This window comes from Stenella coeruleoalba, assembly GCF_951394435.1.
Source record: "Stenella coeruleoalba genome assembly, chromosome: 12".
Classification (NCBI taxonomy): domain Eukaryota; kingdom Metazoa; phylum Chordata; class Mammalia; order Artiodactyla; family Delphinidae; genus Stenella; species Stenella coeruleoalba.
The window spans coordinates 11,627,400-11,642,915 of record NC_137158.1 but is presented as its reverse complement, the minus strand read 5'-3'; positions in this window follow the sequence as shown (position 1 = coordinate 11,642,915).

The following is a 15,516-nucleotide window of genomic DNA, read 5'->3' as shown; positions in this document are numbered from 1 at the left end:
TTATGTAAAAGTGTGTGTATCTTAACACCAAACTCCTAACTTACCCCCTACCTCCTACCCCTGTGACCCATACGCTTGTTTTCTATCTGTGGGTCTTATTTCTGTTTTGTACATAGGTTCATTGGTATCATTTTTTTTTTAGATTCCACATATGAGGGATATCATGATACTTGTCTTTGACTTATATGGTAATCTCTAGGTCCATCCATGTTGCTGCAAATAGGTTTGTTTTTTTTTAATGTCTGAGTAGTAGTCCATTGTGTATATATACCATTATCTTCTTTCTCCAGTTATCTGCTGAAGGACATTTAGGTTGCTTCCATGTCTTGACTGTTGTAAGTAGTGCTGTTATGAACATAGGGGTGCATATATCTTTTTGAATTACAGTTTCCTCCAGATATATGCGCAGTAGTGGGATTGCTGGGTCATATGACAGCTCTCTTTTTAGTTTTTTGAGGAACCTCCATACTGTTCTCCATAGTGGCTGTATCAATTTACATTCCCACCAGCAGTGCAAGAGGGTTCCCTTTTCTCCACACCCTCTCCAGCATTTGTTGTTTGTAGATTTTCTGAAGATGCCCATTCTAACTGGTGTGAGGTGACACCTCATTGTAGTTTTGATTTGCATTTCTCTAATAATTAGTGATGTTGAGCAGCTTTTCATGTGCCTCTTGGCCATCTGTATGTCTTCTTTGGAGAAATGTCTATTTAGGTCTGCTGCCCATTTTTGGATTGGGTTGTTTCTTTAATATTGAGCTGCATGAGCTGTTTATATATTTTGGAGATTAATCCTTTGTCCGTTGATTCGTTTGCAAATATTTTCTCCGATTCTGAGGGTTGTCTTTTCGTCTTGTTTATGGTTTCCTTTGCTGTGCAAAAGCTTTTAAGTTTCATTAGGTCCCATTTGTTTGTTTACATTTCCATTACTCTAGGAGGTGGATCAAAAAAGATCTTGCTGTGATTTATGTCAAAGAGTGTTCTTCCTATGTTTTCCTCTAAGAGTTTTATAGTGTCCGGTCTTACATTTAGGTCTCGAACCCATTTTGAGTTGATTTTTGTGTATGGTGTTAGGGAGTGTAACACCCTAATTTCATTCTTTTACATGTAGCTGTCCAGTTTTCCCAGCACCACTTATTGAAGAGACTGTCTTTTCTCCATTGTATGTCCTTGCCTCCTTTGTCGTAGATTAGTTGACCATAGGTGCGTGGGTTTATCTCTGGGCTTTCTATGTTGTTCCATTGATCTATGTTTCTGTTTTTGTGCCACTACCATATTATCTTGATTACTGTAGCTTTGTAGTATAACCTGGAGTCAGGGAGTCTGATTCCTCCAGCTCCGTTTTGTTCCCTCAAGACTGCTTTGGCTATTCGAGGTCATTTGTGTCTCCATACAAATTTTAAGATTTTTTGTTCTAGTTCTGTAAAAAATGCCATTGGTAATTTGATAGGGATTGCATTGAATCTGTACATTGCTTTGGGTAGTACAGTCATTTTCACAATATTGATTCTTCCAATCCAAGAACGTGGTATATCTCTCCATCTGTTGGTATCATCTTTAATTTCTTTCATCAGTGTCTTAGTTTTCTGCATACAGGTCTTTTGTCTCCCTAGGTGGGTTTATACCTAGGTATTTTATTCTTTTTGTTGCAGTGGTAAATGGGACTGTTTCCTTAATTTCTCTTTCAGATTTTTCATCATTAGTGTATAGGAATGCAAGAGATTTCTGTGCATTAATTTTGTATCCTTGAACTTTACCAAATTTGATGAGCTTTAGTAGTTTTCTGGTGGCATCTTTAGGATTCTCTATGTAGAGGATCATGTCATCTGCAAACAGAGACAGCATTACTTCTTTTCCAGTTTGTATTCCTTTTATTTTTTTCTCTGATTGCTGTGGTTAGGAAACTATGTTGAATAGGTTGAATATTCAGCTATGTTGAATAATAGTGGTGAGAGTGGACATCCTTGTCTTGCTCCTGATCTTAGAGGAAATGCTTTCAGTTTTTCACCATTAAGAATAATGTTTGCTGTGGATTTGTCATATATGGCCTTTATTATGTTGAGGTAGGTACTCTCTATGCCCACTTTCTGGAGAGTTTTAATCGTAAATGGGTGTTGAATTTTGTCAAAAGCTTTTTCTGCATCTATTGAGATGATCATATGGTTTTTATTCTTCAACTTGTTAATATGGTGTATCACATTGATTTGCATATATTGAAGAATCTTTGCATCCCTGGGATAAATCCCACTTGATCATGGTGTATGATCCTTTTAATGTGTTGTTGGATTCTGTTTGCTAGTATTTTGTTGAGGATTTTTGCATCTATATTCATGAGTGATATTGGTCTGTAATTTTCTTTTTTTATAATATCTTTGTGTGGTTTTGGTATCAGGGTGATGGTGGCTTCATAGAATGAGTTTGGGAGTGTTCCTTCCTCTGCAATTTTTGGGAAGAGTTTGAGAAGGATGGGTGTTAGCTCTTCTCTAAATGTTTGATAGAATTCACCTGTGAAGCCATCTGGTCCTGGACTTTTGTTTGTTGGAAGATTTTTAATCACAGTTTCAATTTCATTACATGTGATTGGTCTGTTCATATTTTCTGTTTCTTCCTGGCTCAGTCTTGGAAGGTTATACCTTTCTAAGAATTTGTCCATTTCTTCCAGGTTGTCCAATTTATTGGCATAGAGTTGCTTGTAGTAGTCTCTTAGGATGCTTTGTATTTCTGCAGTGTCTGTTGTAACGTCTCCTTTTTCGTTTCTGATTTTATTGATTTGAGTCTTCTCCCTCTTTTACTTGATGAGTCTGGCTAATGGTTTATCAATTTTGTTTATCTTCTCAAAGAACCAGCTTTTAGTTTTATTGATCCTTGCTATTGTTTTCTTTGTTTCTATTTCATTTATTTCTGCTCTGATCTTTATGATTTCTTTCCTTCTGCTAACTTTGGGTTTTTTCTTTCTCTAGTTCCTTTAGGTGTAAGGTTAGATTGTTTATTTGAGATTTTTCTTGTTTCTTGAGGTAGTCTTGTATAGCTATAAACTTCCCTCTTAGAACTGCTTTTGCTGCATCCCATAGGTTTTGAATCATCCTGTTTTCATTGTCATTTGTCTCTAGGTATTTTTTGATTTCCTCTTTGATTTCTTCAGTGATCTCTTGTTTATTTAGTAACGTATTGTTTAGCCTCCACGTGTTTGTGTTTTTTACGTTTTTTTCGCCTGTAATTCATTTCTAATCTCATAGCATTGTGGTCAGAAAAGATGCTTGATATGATTTCAATTTTCTTAAATTTACTGAGGCTTGATTTGTGACCCAAGATGTGATCTATCCTGGAGAATGTTCCATGCGCACTTGAGGAGAAGGTGTAATCTGCTGTTTTTGGATGGAATGTCCTACAAATATCAAGTCTGTCTGGTCTGTTGTGTCATTTAAAGCTTCTGTTTCCTTATTTATTTTCATTTTGGATGATCTGTCCATTGGTGTAAGTGAGGTGTTCAAGTCCACCACTATTGTGTTACTGTCGATTTCCTCTTTTACAGCTGTTAGCAGTTGCCTTATGTATTGAGGTGTTCCTATGTTGGGTGCATATATATTTATAATTGTTATATCTTCCTCTTGGATTGATTCCTTGATCATTATGTAGTGTCCTTACTTGTCTCTTGTAACATTCTTTATTTTGAAGGCTATTTTATCTGAGTATTGCTACTCCAGCTTTCTTTTGATTTCCATTTGCATGGAATATCTTTTTCCATCCCCTCACTTTCAGTCCCTAGGTCTGAGGTGGGTCTCTTGTAGACAGCTTATATATGGGTCTTCTTTTGTATCCATTCAGTAAGCCTGTGCCTTTTGATTGGAGCACTGAATCCATTCACGTTGAAGGTAGTTATCGATATGTATGTTCCTGTTACCATTTTCTTAATTGTTTTGGGTTTGCTTTTGTAGGTCCTTTCCTTCTCTTGTGTTTCCCACTTAGAGAAGTTCCTTTAGCATTTGTTGTAGAGCTGGTTTGTTGGTGCTGAATTCTTGTAGCTTTTGCTTGTCTGTAAAGCTTTTGATCTCTCCATCGAATCTGAATGAGATCCTTGCTGGGTAGAGTAATCTACCCAGTTGTGGGTTCTTCCCGTCCATCACTTAAAGTGTATCATGCCACTGCCTTCTGGCTTGTAGAGTTTCTGTTGAGAAATCAGCTGTTAACCTTATGGGAGTTTCCTTGTATGTTATTTGTCATTTTTCCCTTGCTGCTTTCAATAATTTTTCTTTGTCTTTAATTTTTGCCAGTTTGATTACTATGTGTCTCGGCGTGTTTCTCCTTGGAAACTATCCGGTATGGGACTCGCTGTGCTTCCTGGACTTGGGTAGCTATTTCCCATGTTAGGGAAGTTTTTGACTATAATCTCTTCAAATATTTTCTCTGGTCCTTTCTCTCTCTCTTCTCCTTCTGGGACCCCTATAATGTGAATGTTGTTGCGTTTAATGTTGTCCCAGAGGTCTCTTAGGCTGTCTTCATTTCTTTTCATTCTTTTTTCTTTATTCTGTTCTGCAGCAGTGAATTCCACCATTCTGTCTTCCAGGTCACTTATCCGTTCTTCTGCCTCAGTTATTCTGCTATTGATTCCTTCTAGTGTATTTTTTATTTCAGTTATTGTATTGTTCATCTCTGTTTGTTTGTTCTTTAATTCTTCTACGTCTTTGTTAAACATTTCTTGCATCTTCTCGATCTTTGCCTCCGTTTTTTTCTGAGGTCCTGGATCATCTTCACTATCATTATTCTGAATTCTTTTTCTGGAAGTTTGTCTGTCTCCACTTCATTTAGTTGTTTTTGTGGGGTTTTATCTTGTTCCTTCATCTGGTACATAGCCCTCTGCCTTTTCATCTTGTCTGTCTTTCTGTGAATGTGGTTCTTGTTCCACAGGCTGCAGGATTGTAGTTCTTCTTGCTTCTGCTGTCTGTCCTCTGGTGGATGAAGCTTTCTAAGAGGCTTGTGCAGGTTTCCTGATGGGAGGGACTGGTCGTAGGCTACAGCTGTTTCTTGACGTAGATTCTTCCCATGCCGTTCTCCCTCACAGTTTATAGCTTTAAAGTGTTTTCACCAAAATTAAACATATTATGGCTGCGGATGCATAAAAGACTGGTTTCTTAACCTAGAGTGTACCTTTATTAATGTGACCCAAGAGATAAAGTCACCTTGTTTCCTAAATTTCCTAGTTTCCTTAATTGATACATTTGGACTAGATGATCAGAGTGCTGCAAATGGGGAAATGTCCCTTTCTTCATCTAGCCAGTGGGCACGATACTATCTATCTCGTAAGATTGTTGTGAGGATGCAGCGAGTTAGTGGATTGGCCTACTGTAAGTAGCCAATAAAAGGTAATTTTAAAATTATTTATTATTTTTAATGTATTTATTTTTGGCTGCATTGGGTCTTCGTTGCCGTGTACAGTCTTTCTCTAGTTGCGGTGAGCGGGGGCTACTCTTCATTGCAGTGTGCACAGGCTTCTCGTTGGGGTGGCTTCTCGTTGCAGAACACAGGCTCTAGGCACGTGTGCTTCCGCAGTTGTGGCACGGGGGCTCAGTAGTTGTGGTTCACGGGCTCTAGAGCACAGGCTCAGTAGTTGTGGTGCACAGGCTTAGTTGCTCCATGGCATGTGGGATATTCCAGGAGCAGGGCTCCAAGCCATGTCCTCTGCTTTGGCAGGCAGATTCTTATCCACTGCATCACTTTGGGAAGTCCCAAAAGGGAACTTTTATTATTACAGTTGTTTGGAAGATCACAGTTACTTTCAGCAACTGCATTGTACTTGTGGATTATGGTAAACAAGCATTACCTGATAAATATATATATATTTTTTTGGTATGATTCCATTTATATGATATGTCTAGAATAGGCAGATCCATAGAGACAAAGTTGATTGGTATTTGCCAGAGGCTGGCAGAGGGGGGAATAGGGAGTAACCTTTAATTAAGGGGTATGGGCTTTTTTTGGGGGGGGCGGTGATGATAATGTTCCAGAATTAAATAGTGATGATAGTTGTGCAACCTTGTGAATTTACTAAAAACCACTGAATTGTACATATTAAAAGGGTAAATTATATCATGAAAAAGAAAACGTGTATATATATGTACATATATATGTGAATATATAAAATGGCAGAAAACAGGAATGACAGCCAGAGTCACTGTTACTAGGCACCATCCTCAGCCCTCCATGCCTGGGCACAGCGGTGGGACACCCCTGCCCTCACTCTCACTGACCAGCCATGAGAACTGAGTCATTACCTGATTTTTTAATATAAAATATATTTTAGGAAGATCTCCTTTAAACTGTATTGCATCGTTATTTTTTCTTTTTTTACAAATAAACCTTTATTTTGGAATAACTTTAGATTTATAGAAAAGTTGTGAAGATAGGTAAGATTTCCCATCTATGCCTCACCTAGTTTGTTTCCCCTGATGTTATCATCCTGCATTACCACAGAACATTTATCAAAACTAAGAAGCCAACATTGGTTGTTACGGTTAATCTCCAGACTTTATTCAGATTTCACCAGTTTTTTCTACTAATGGCCTTTTTTCTGTCCCAGGACCCAATCCAAGACACCGCTGTGTGATTAATTTTAAACACTCAGTTGTTGGGAGTTTATATTTACATCTCTGGTATACTTCATCATTTTGTTGAGATAATTCTGAATTTGGAGGCTGCTACCTAGCATGTTAAATAAAAGTGTGGACTTTGTCATTTACACATCTAATATTTTATGTTTCTGTAGTTTTACTTAAATTATTGATACGTACTAAACAAACCAGGTCCCAAAACGGGACTGTGGTATTGCACTAGAGAACTGCTGTTTAATTTTGATGGTCTCGCCAATTGCACATTCACTTAATTAATACTATAACCTATGCCATCCTTTACCATTTTAATCACAAGGTAGTCATAATGAAAATTGTTATCAAATGCTTGGTTAAAGCAAGGTGAAGTAGGTGATAGCTTTAAATTTACTTACCCTTTTTGAGCACACACAAAAAATTTGCTCTGCCACTTAATAAAGTCACGGTGGGAGTAAAGTCTTTGTGTAAGGAATTTACATTTTCTATTTTAACCAATCATCGTTTCCCTAAGAGAGTTCAGGTACTTTTGGCTTTTTGTCAAACTTTACAACATACACAGTTTGGATACTGCCTTTGGCACAGTCTCTTTTGAGACATTGTGTAAAGCGTAGGTTATTGCTTGTGTAAAGCCAAATAGATTTTAAAATAGACTTTGTCAAAAGTAGGTAGTTTTGTTTATTCTAGTGAGAGTAACTGGTAGCAAAAGCCAAGACAAGGCTTTTCATACTACAAGCGTAGTATGATCCTGCAACTGTGGTTTCCATAGGTTAAGCAATGGATGGCTACTTTAAAAAAAAAAAATCCACTTGGTTAAGTGTTCAGTAAAATCCTGTGGTTGCGAGAATACCCTAGTCGGTGTTGCACTAGTAGGGTTACCACATAAGCAGTCTGAGTTTGAGTTCCAGTGCTGTCTGGAGCCACCCAAGCTGAGGATGTGGTCATCTCAGCCCACTGGTGAGGGCATCTGCAACATTTTATGAGGCCTAGGTTGTAACCATTTAGATGTAAGGGGTGCAGCTATGTCATGGCAACAAAGCAAGGGCCTGACCCAGACTTGACCTGTAGCCCCTCACTTTAGCTATTGTCCTACGTTCCTGATTGACCCTTTGGACTTCTCTGTTTAGCCTCCTACAGGATTCTGTGTAGAAACTGGCAACTCAGTATAACGTCTAATGATAAATGATGTAGTTTTTATTCAGTCATGGTTGGGTGTAGAAAACATTTTCTCATACTGTCTTTATGTTGAGGTTAGGGAATGCATCTCTTGGAACTCAGTTTCTCATATTTTATATAACTCCTTATGGGTGTTCTTCAAAGCTCTGATAACTGTCTCTGAAGTGTGTTAAACTGCCCCCCCTCCGCTTGAGGTGGTTCTGTGTGAAATTGGAAATAACATCTGTAAGTTTCTTTTCATTGTTTGAAACACTGCATGCCTGCACACACGCACACAGTCTGATCTTGTATTAAATACAGTATAATCTAGAATTGTTTCCTTTTAAAGTTAGGCAGTGTGTTTTTTATGTATATTTATGCATTTTAAAATTTCAATTGGCCATGTATTAACAGGGTACAGACCAACTCTAAAAGAGAATTCAAAGAGCAACCAACATAAGACTAAAAATGAATTAATTATGAGGCACTGGATTTTAAAAAAGAGTTGTTTAGTCTAGCAAACACTTGAAAAGCATGGCAACTCCATAAATGCTTAGCATGAAACGGTCAACAAAGGGTGGGAGTGGGAACTGAAGGTTAAGCCAAAAGAAACATTGTTTAGAAGGGATGGAGACACTTTTTATCCCGTGTAGGACCTCTGGGTAAGGAAAGGAGGACCTTTCCTTAGGAGGAAAAAACCCACTTGACAGAAAGGCATTGGGAAGTCAGAATACCTGAGATCCATGCTGAACAGCAACTTGGAATTACATTTTAATCACATCACTTAAGTTACAGCATAGGAAGAGACCAATAAGACTTGTTTTTAAAAGCTTTTTAGAAAATTTACTTTGAGGAATACACAGATGTAAAAGAATCCTAAAGTATTGGAGGCTTTCCCATCAGGGAGTAGTGCTATTCAAACAGATTGGTCTTTTCCAAACTTTTTTGGTTAGGATCCACAGTAAGAAATATATTTTCTGTTGTAATACAGTACAAACACACATCGCATTTCATTGCACCTAAGATGTTTTAAATTGGAAGTCACAAATGCTGCCAATTATGACTGTAAGATATTATTGATTATAGGACACACCAATTTAGAGATGATAAATATAGAAAAAATACACATCTTAAAATTGATGAAATATAATGTGTATATGAATTACTGAAACAAAAGTTTCAGAGAATAGTAATATGTATGACAAAAAATTAATTTCATGACCTGATAATGAATTGCAACCAGCAGTTTGAAAAATGTTGATCTAGGTCAGAAACAGTCAAAAGTGAGGTTCTAGGACTTCCCTGGTGGTGGTTCAGTGGTTAAGACTCCGCACTCCCAGCTCAGGGGGCACGGGTTCGAACCCTGGTCAAGGAAGATCCTGCATGCTGTGTGGCACGGCCAAAAAAAGCGATGTTCTAGATCAAAAGAGTTACATTCTTTTCTTTTTTTAAATAAATTTATTTTTTGGCTGCATTGGGTCTTCGTTGCTGCACGCGGGCTTTCTCTAGTTGTGGCAAGCAGGGGCTACTCTTTGTTGCGGTGCACGGGCTACTCATTGCGGTGGCTTCTCTTGTTGCGGAGCACGGGCTCTAGGTGCGCAGCCTTCAGTAGTTGTGGCACACGGGCTCAGTCGTTGTGGCTCGCAGGCTCTAGAGCGCAGGCTCAGTAGTTGTGGCACGCAGGCTTAGTTGTTCTGTGGCATGTGGGATCTTCCCGGACCAGGGCTTGAACCCGTGTCCCCTGCATTGGCAGGCGGATTCTTAACCACTGCACCACCAGGGAAGCCCCAAGAGTTGCATTCTTTCTCTATGGCATAAAAGTATAGGATCTCAATCTATATACTTGTCACAGGCATTCACGTAGGCCCAAAGTTTACATTTGAAAAGCATTTGGTCTTGCCCACAAATCGTCATCGTTCACCTCTCATTGGAAGTTGGAATCGCTTTTAGACTTGAATTTCCGTAACAGAATGAGTTCATTTTTCTGCACAACTGAACTGCTCTAGTACTTCAATCTTCAACAATACAAATTTTTTGTGTTCTAGGTTCCTGAGCCAGCACACACTGTAAAATTAATTACAGCTTTGTTTCTGCCACAAGCCACTGAGACAATGGATATTTATGAAGGATATTTATGAAGGCAAGGCAAGCTCAGCTGGCTGAGCATCAGAATAACCTACAGAGCTTGTTAAACATAGATGCCAAGACATTTCCAGGGCAACTGAATCAGAATTGCTTGTCATAAAGCTTGGCTTTTACAAGCTCTACTGGGAATTCTGATGTCCAACTAGGTTTAAGAATCATTGTTCAGGGACTTCCCTGGTGGTGCAGTGGTTAAGAATCCACCTGCCGGGCTTCCCTGGTGGCGCAGTGGTTAAGAATCCGCCTGCCAATGCAGGGGACAAGGGTTCGAGCCCTGGTCCAGAAAGATCCCACATGCCGCGGAGCAACTAAGCCCGTGCGCCACAGCTACTGAGCCTGCGCTCTAGAGCCCGCGAGCTACAACTGCTGAAGCCCGCGCGCCTAGACCCTGTGCTCCGCAACAAAAGAAGCCACCACAATGAGAAGCCCGCGCACCACCATGAAGAGTAGCCCCCACTCGACGCAACTAGAGAAAGCCCGAGCGCAGCAATGAAGACCCAACGTAGCCAAAAATAAATAAATAAAATAAATTAAAAAAAAAAAAATCTACCTGCTAATGCAGAGAGTATGGGTTCAATCCCTGGTCCGGGAAGATCCACATTCCGCGGAGCAACTAAGCCCGTGCGCCACAACTACTGAGCCCATGTGCCACAACTACGGAAGCTCACGCACCTAGAGCCTGTGCTCCACAACAGGAGAAGCCACTGCAATGAGAAGCCTGTGCACCGCAACAAAGAGTAGCCCCCGCTCGCCGCAACTAGAGAAAGCCGGAATGCAGCAATGAAGACCCAACGCAGCCAAAAATAAATAATAAATTGTTATAAAATTTAACATCTTAACCATTTTTAAGTGTAAAGTGGCATTAAATACACTCACATTGTTGTGCAACCATTAACACCATCCTCCTCCAGAACTGTTTTTCATTTTGCAAAACTGAAACTGCCTATCAAACAATAACTCCCCATTCCTATGTCCCCCCCAACTTCTGGCAACTTCCTTTCTAGTTTGTAAATTTGACCAGTAGTAGAGTGGAATCATACACTTAGCATAATGTCCTCAAAGTTCGTCCAAGTTGGAGTGTGTCAGAATTTGCTTCCTTTTAAAGGCTGAAAAATATTCCATTGTATTTATGTACATTGTTTATCCATACATCTGTTGATGGACACTTAGGTTGCTTCCACCTTTGGCTGTTGTGAATAATGCTACTATGAACGTGACCCTTGAACTTGTCTTCAACCCTGCTTTCAATTCTTTTGAATATATACCTAGGCGTGGAATTTCTGGATCATATGGTAACTCTACTTTTTATTTTGGGGGGAACTGTCATACTGTTTTCCAAAGTGGCTACACTATTTTACGTTTCCACCAGCAGTTCTAAGTGTTCTAATTTCTCCACAGCGCTCTCAACATTTGCTATTTTCTGATCATTTGTTAACAGCCATCCTAACAGGTATGAGATGGTATCTCATTGTGTTTTTTGTTTTGTTTCATTTTTTGGCCACACTGTGCCGCATGTGAGATCTTAGTTCCCCGACCAGGGATTGAACTCGTGCCCCCTGCAGTGGAAGCATGGTGCCCTAACCACTGGACTGCCAGGAAAGTCCCTCACTGTGGTTTTGATTTGCAATTTCCTAATGACTACTGATGTTGAGCATCTTTTCACATGGTTACTGGCCATTTGCATATCTTCTTTGGAGCAATGTCTATTCAAGTCTTTTGCCCATTTTACTTTTAAATTTTCATTATTTTTTTTCTACATCGAGTGGCTTTCAGGACCAGGGATCGAACCCAGGCCCTGGCAACGAAAGCGCTGAGCCCTAACCACTGGACTGTCAGGGAATTCCCTCGATTGTGTCTTTAATCTGGCTTTTAAAGTAGGAAATACTAAATGTCTGCTTAATAGATAAAATGAATGTAAAAAATAAGCTTTAATATCATATTAGGAGCAGTGAAAAGCAGGAATAACTACAGAAAGATAGAGAGGAAATGAAGCTGAAGAGAATGTGAAGAAAGAAGAGTGAGGGAGACAGAATTGCAAACACAAAAGTATGCAGTTCTTAGTTTGTGTCAAATCATTTTTATATATATTTTATTTTATTTTTTTTTTGGCTGTGTTGGGTCTTCTTTTTAATTTATTTTATTTATTTATTTTTTGGCAATGTTGGGTCTTTGTTGCTGCGCGCGGGCTTTCTCTAGTTGCAGCGAGCAGGGGCTACTCTTCGTTGTGGTACACGGGCTTCTCATTGCAGTGGCTTCTCTTGTTGCGGAGCACGGGCTCTAGGCATGTGGGCTTCAGTAGTTGTGGCTTGCGGGCTGTAGAGCACAGGCTCAGTAGCTGTGGTGCATGGGCTTAGTTGCTCTGTGGCATGTGGGATCTTCCTGGACCAGGGCTTGAACCCGTGTCCCCTGCATTGGCAGGCGGATTCTTAACCACTGCGCCACCAGGGAAGCCCTGCGTCGGGGTCTTAGTTGCACCACGCAGGATCTTTTGTTGCAGTGCACGGGCTTCTCTCTAGTTGTGGTGTGTGGGTTTTTTTCTCTCTCTGGTTGTGGTGCGCGGGCTCCAGAGTGCTTGGGCTCTGTAGCTTGTAGCACACGGGCTGTCTTGTTGAGGCGCGTGAGCTCAGTAGTTGTGGCACGCAGGCTTAGTTGCCCTGCGGCAATGTGGGATCTTAGTTACCCGACCACGGATCGAATCTTTTTATCCCATTTAATTATTCAGTTAAGTTTTAGCTTTGCCATCTCTTGCCTTTAGGAATATTCATTCAGTCATTCAAAAATGTTATGTCCTGAGTGTCTGTAACTTTGGTGTTGCCTGCATTGAAGAGGTTTATATGGTGATAAGAGGTTAAGGTAAGACAGATACTAAAAATTAAGGTGGAGCAACAGAAGATTGTGAAGAGGGAGCCTGGGAAAGTTTGTTGTCACTGTGTGCCTTCCAGCACACAGCTCTGCCAGCTCTGAATGAACCCTGACCACTTCTCCTGAACGGGGTATTCTTCTAGGAGTTGAAATTTCTCTCTCTCTTTTTTAAAAAAAATTAATTAATTAATTTATGGCTGCGTTGGGTCTTTGTTGCTGCATGCGGGCTTTCTCTAGTTGCGGCGAGTGGGGGCTACTCTTCATTGTGGTGTACGGGCTTCTCATTGCGGTGGCTTCTCTTGTTGCGGAGCACGGGCTCTAGGCACGTGGGCTTCAGTAGTTGTGGCACGTGGGCTCAGTAGCTGTGGCTCACGAGCTCCAAAGCACAGGCTCAGTAGTTGTGGTGCAAGGGCTTCGTTGCTCCGCAGCACGTGGGATCTTCCTGGACCAGGGCTCGTACCCGTGTCCCATGCATTGGCAGGCAGATTCTTAACCACTGCGCCACCAGGTAAGTCCTAGGAGTTGAAATCTCTGAAGGGGAAAAGCCATGGCTATTCCAATCGAGGCTGAAATTCAAAAATGACAAAAAAAAATTATATATATATATATATATATATATATATATATATATATATATTTTGCGGTACGCGGGCCTCTCACTGCTGTGGCCTCTCCCATTGCAGAGCACAGGCTCCGGACGCGCAGGCTCAGCGGCCATGGCTCACGAGCCCAGCCGCTCCGCGGCATGTGGGATCTTCCCAGACCGGGGCACGAACCCGTGTCCCCTGCATCGGCAGGCGTACTCTCAACCACTGCGCCACCAGGGAAGCCCTGTTTTATTTTTTTATTTTAAAGTTTTTTTTTTTTTCCTGATGTGGACCATTTTAAAAGTCTTTGTTACAATATTGCTTCTGTTTTATGTTTTTTTGGCCTCAAGGCATGTGGGATCTTAGCTCCCCGACCAGGCATCAAACCCGCACCCCCTGCATTGGAAGGCGAAGTGTTAACAACTGGACCGTTAGGGAAGTCCCTGACAAAATATTTGAAAACAATCAGTAATAAAATTAAAACTCTTGGTTGGCTATTGGGTAACTTCATAATTCAAGGCCGTGATGGTTTAATTTCACATAGGTCTCCATCTTCCCTCCCTCCCCCCTCAACCAATGATTTGACAGATGCTTAGTGTTTGTCATTTCCTCTTTTTAATTTTTGTGTTCCTGTTGAAATGAACTTTAGTATATGCCCAGCTTTTCAAACTACCAGGCAATGTGGTCTGTGGTGGGTGTTGGAAATCACAAGGCCAACCGCTGTTGGAAGCTATTATCGTTGTTGGGGGATTTCTATGAAGTAACTGTACTGAGTAAGTTTACATTTTTAGCTGATTTGTCCTAGGGTGTCATAGTCTGTAGTGCTTCTGGCTGGCAGCACCAGGAGGTAGGCTGTTTTGAAATATTCCTTTAAGTGAGATAATTTTGTATAGTCCTTATTTTTTAAATAATTTAATTCAGTTGGCTGCACTGCGCGGCTTGCGGGATCTTAGTTCCCTGACCAGAGATCCAACCCAGGCCCACTGCAGTGGAAGTGCAGAGTCCCAACCACGGGACCGCCAGGGAATTCCCGACAGAGTCCTTAGCTGCAGGCTGAGATTTTTTTCTCAGGTTTAGTTTTAGTTCCACCATATCTCTCTTTGATGAACACTGCCCAAACGTACATTAATAGTATTAGAGCACCTGAAAGAGTATAAATCAAGAGTTTATAACTATTTTTTCAGATCCACAAAAAGCAGTTATAATCTCTCTCCTATTCATAAATTAATGACAAAGCTATAATAACCTAATAAGATTAACAGGTGCTAAATAGAAATACATCTTGGAGCAGAGCCGCTGCCTTGACGACGTGCTGGGGTGGCTGCGAGGTCCCCGCTGCTCGTGGCTCGGTGGCCCCAGGAGGGGGATTTGGGGGGACGTTCCTAGCAGCTGTCGAAACCATTTGTTTCGGGGCTCCTCCCTGTTTGTCCCCTGCTCGGCACTGGCTGCCAATGTACGCTTTTCCTTGGTGGAACGGAAAGATGCCTCCAAACGAGCTGACGAGCTCCAAGACCGAGTCCACCGGTGTGCGCCCGGCAAACTACTTTTTTGAGCATGAAGTGCTATTTGGGCATTTTGCCAGTTGGTTCTGACATGTGTCTGACATTGAGGACCGTTTGTGTTGGGAAGTGCACTTAGAGGAAGCTAGCTTGATGAAATAACTGTTTTCAGAATTCTGACCCTGAGAGAACAAAAATATGCCTAGGAGAAAGCTTGAAGTTAACTCTTACCATGTCCTGAAAATACAAAGCCCACTTTGCCTGAGACTTCAGCCTTGGGTTAATTAGTGGAACTTCAGAAGATGTTTGGGTTTATTAAACACGTATCTTGTACCACATTAAAGAGAAATTATGCTATGAGAAAGATGTTAAGTTTTTAGAGGTTATGGAATATGTTCATAAGTTTGCCAGTCAGTAAATGCTGGTATAACAGTTCAATTACTTGTTTCTTTATTTTATTAAGGCTTTTAAGGGTTAAAAATTGTAATATGTAATTAAAGCTACTAAAAATGATAAGGGAAGCATTTCACTGTGTAAAGCAAGTAAGATATGTGTCGTCGGCAAGGGAAGGTATAAAGAATGGAGTTGGGGCTTCCCCGGTGGCGCAGTGGTTGAGAGTCTGCCTGCCGATGCAGGGGACACAGGTTCATGCCCCGGTCCGGGAGGATCCCACAT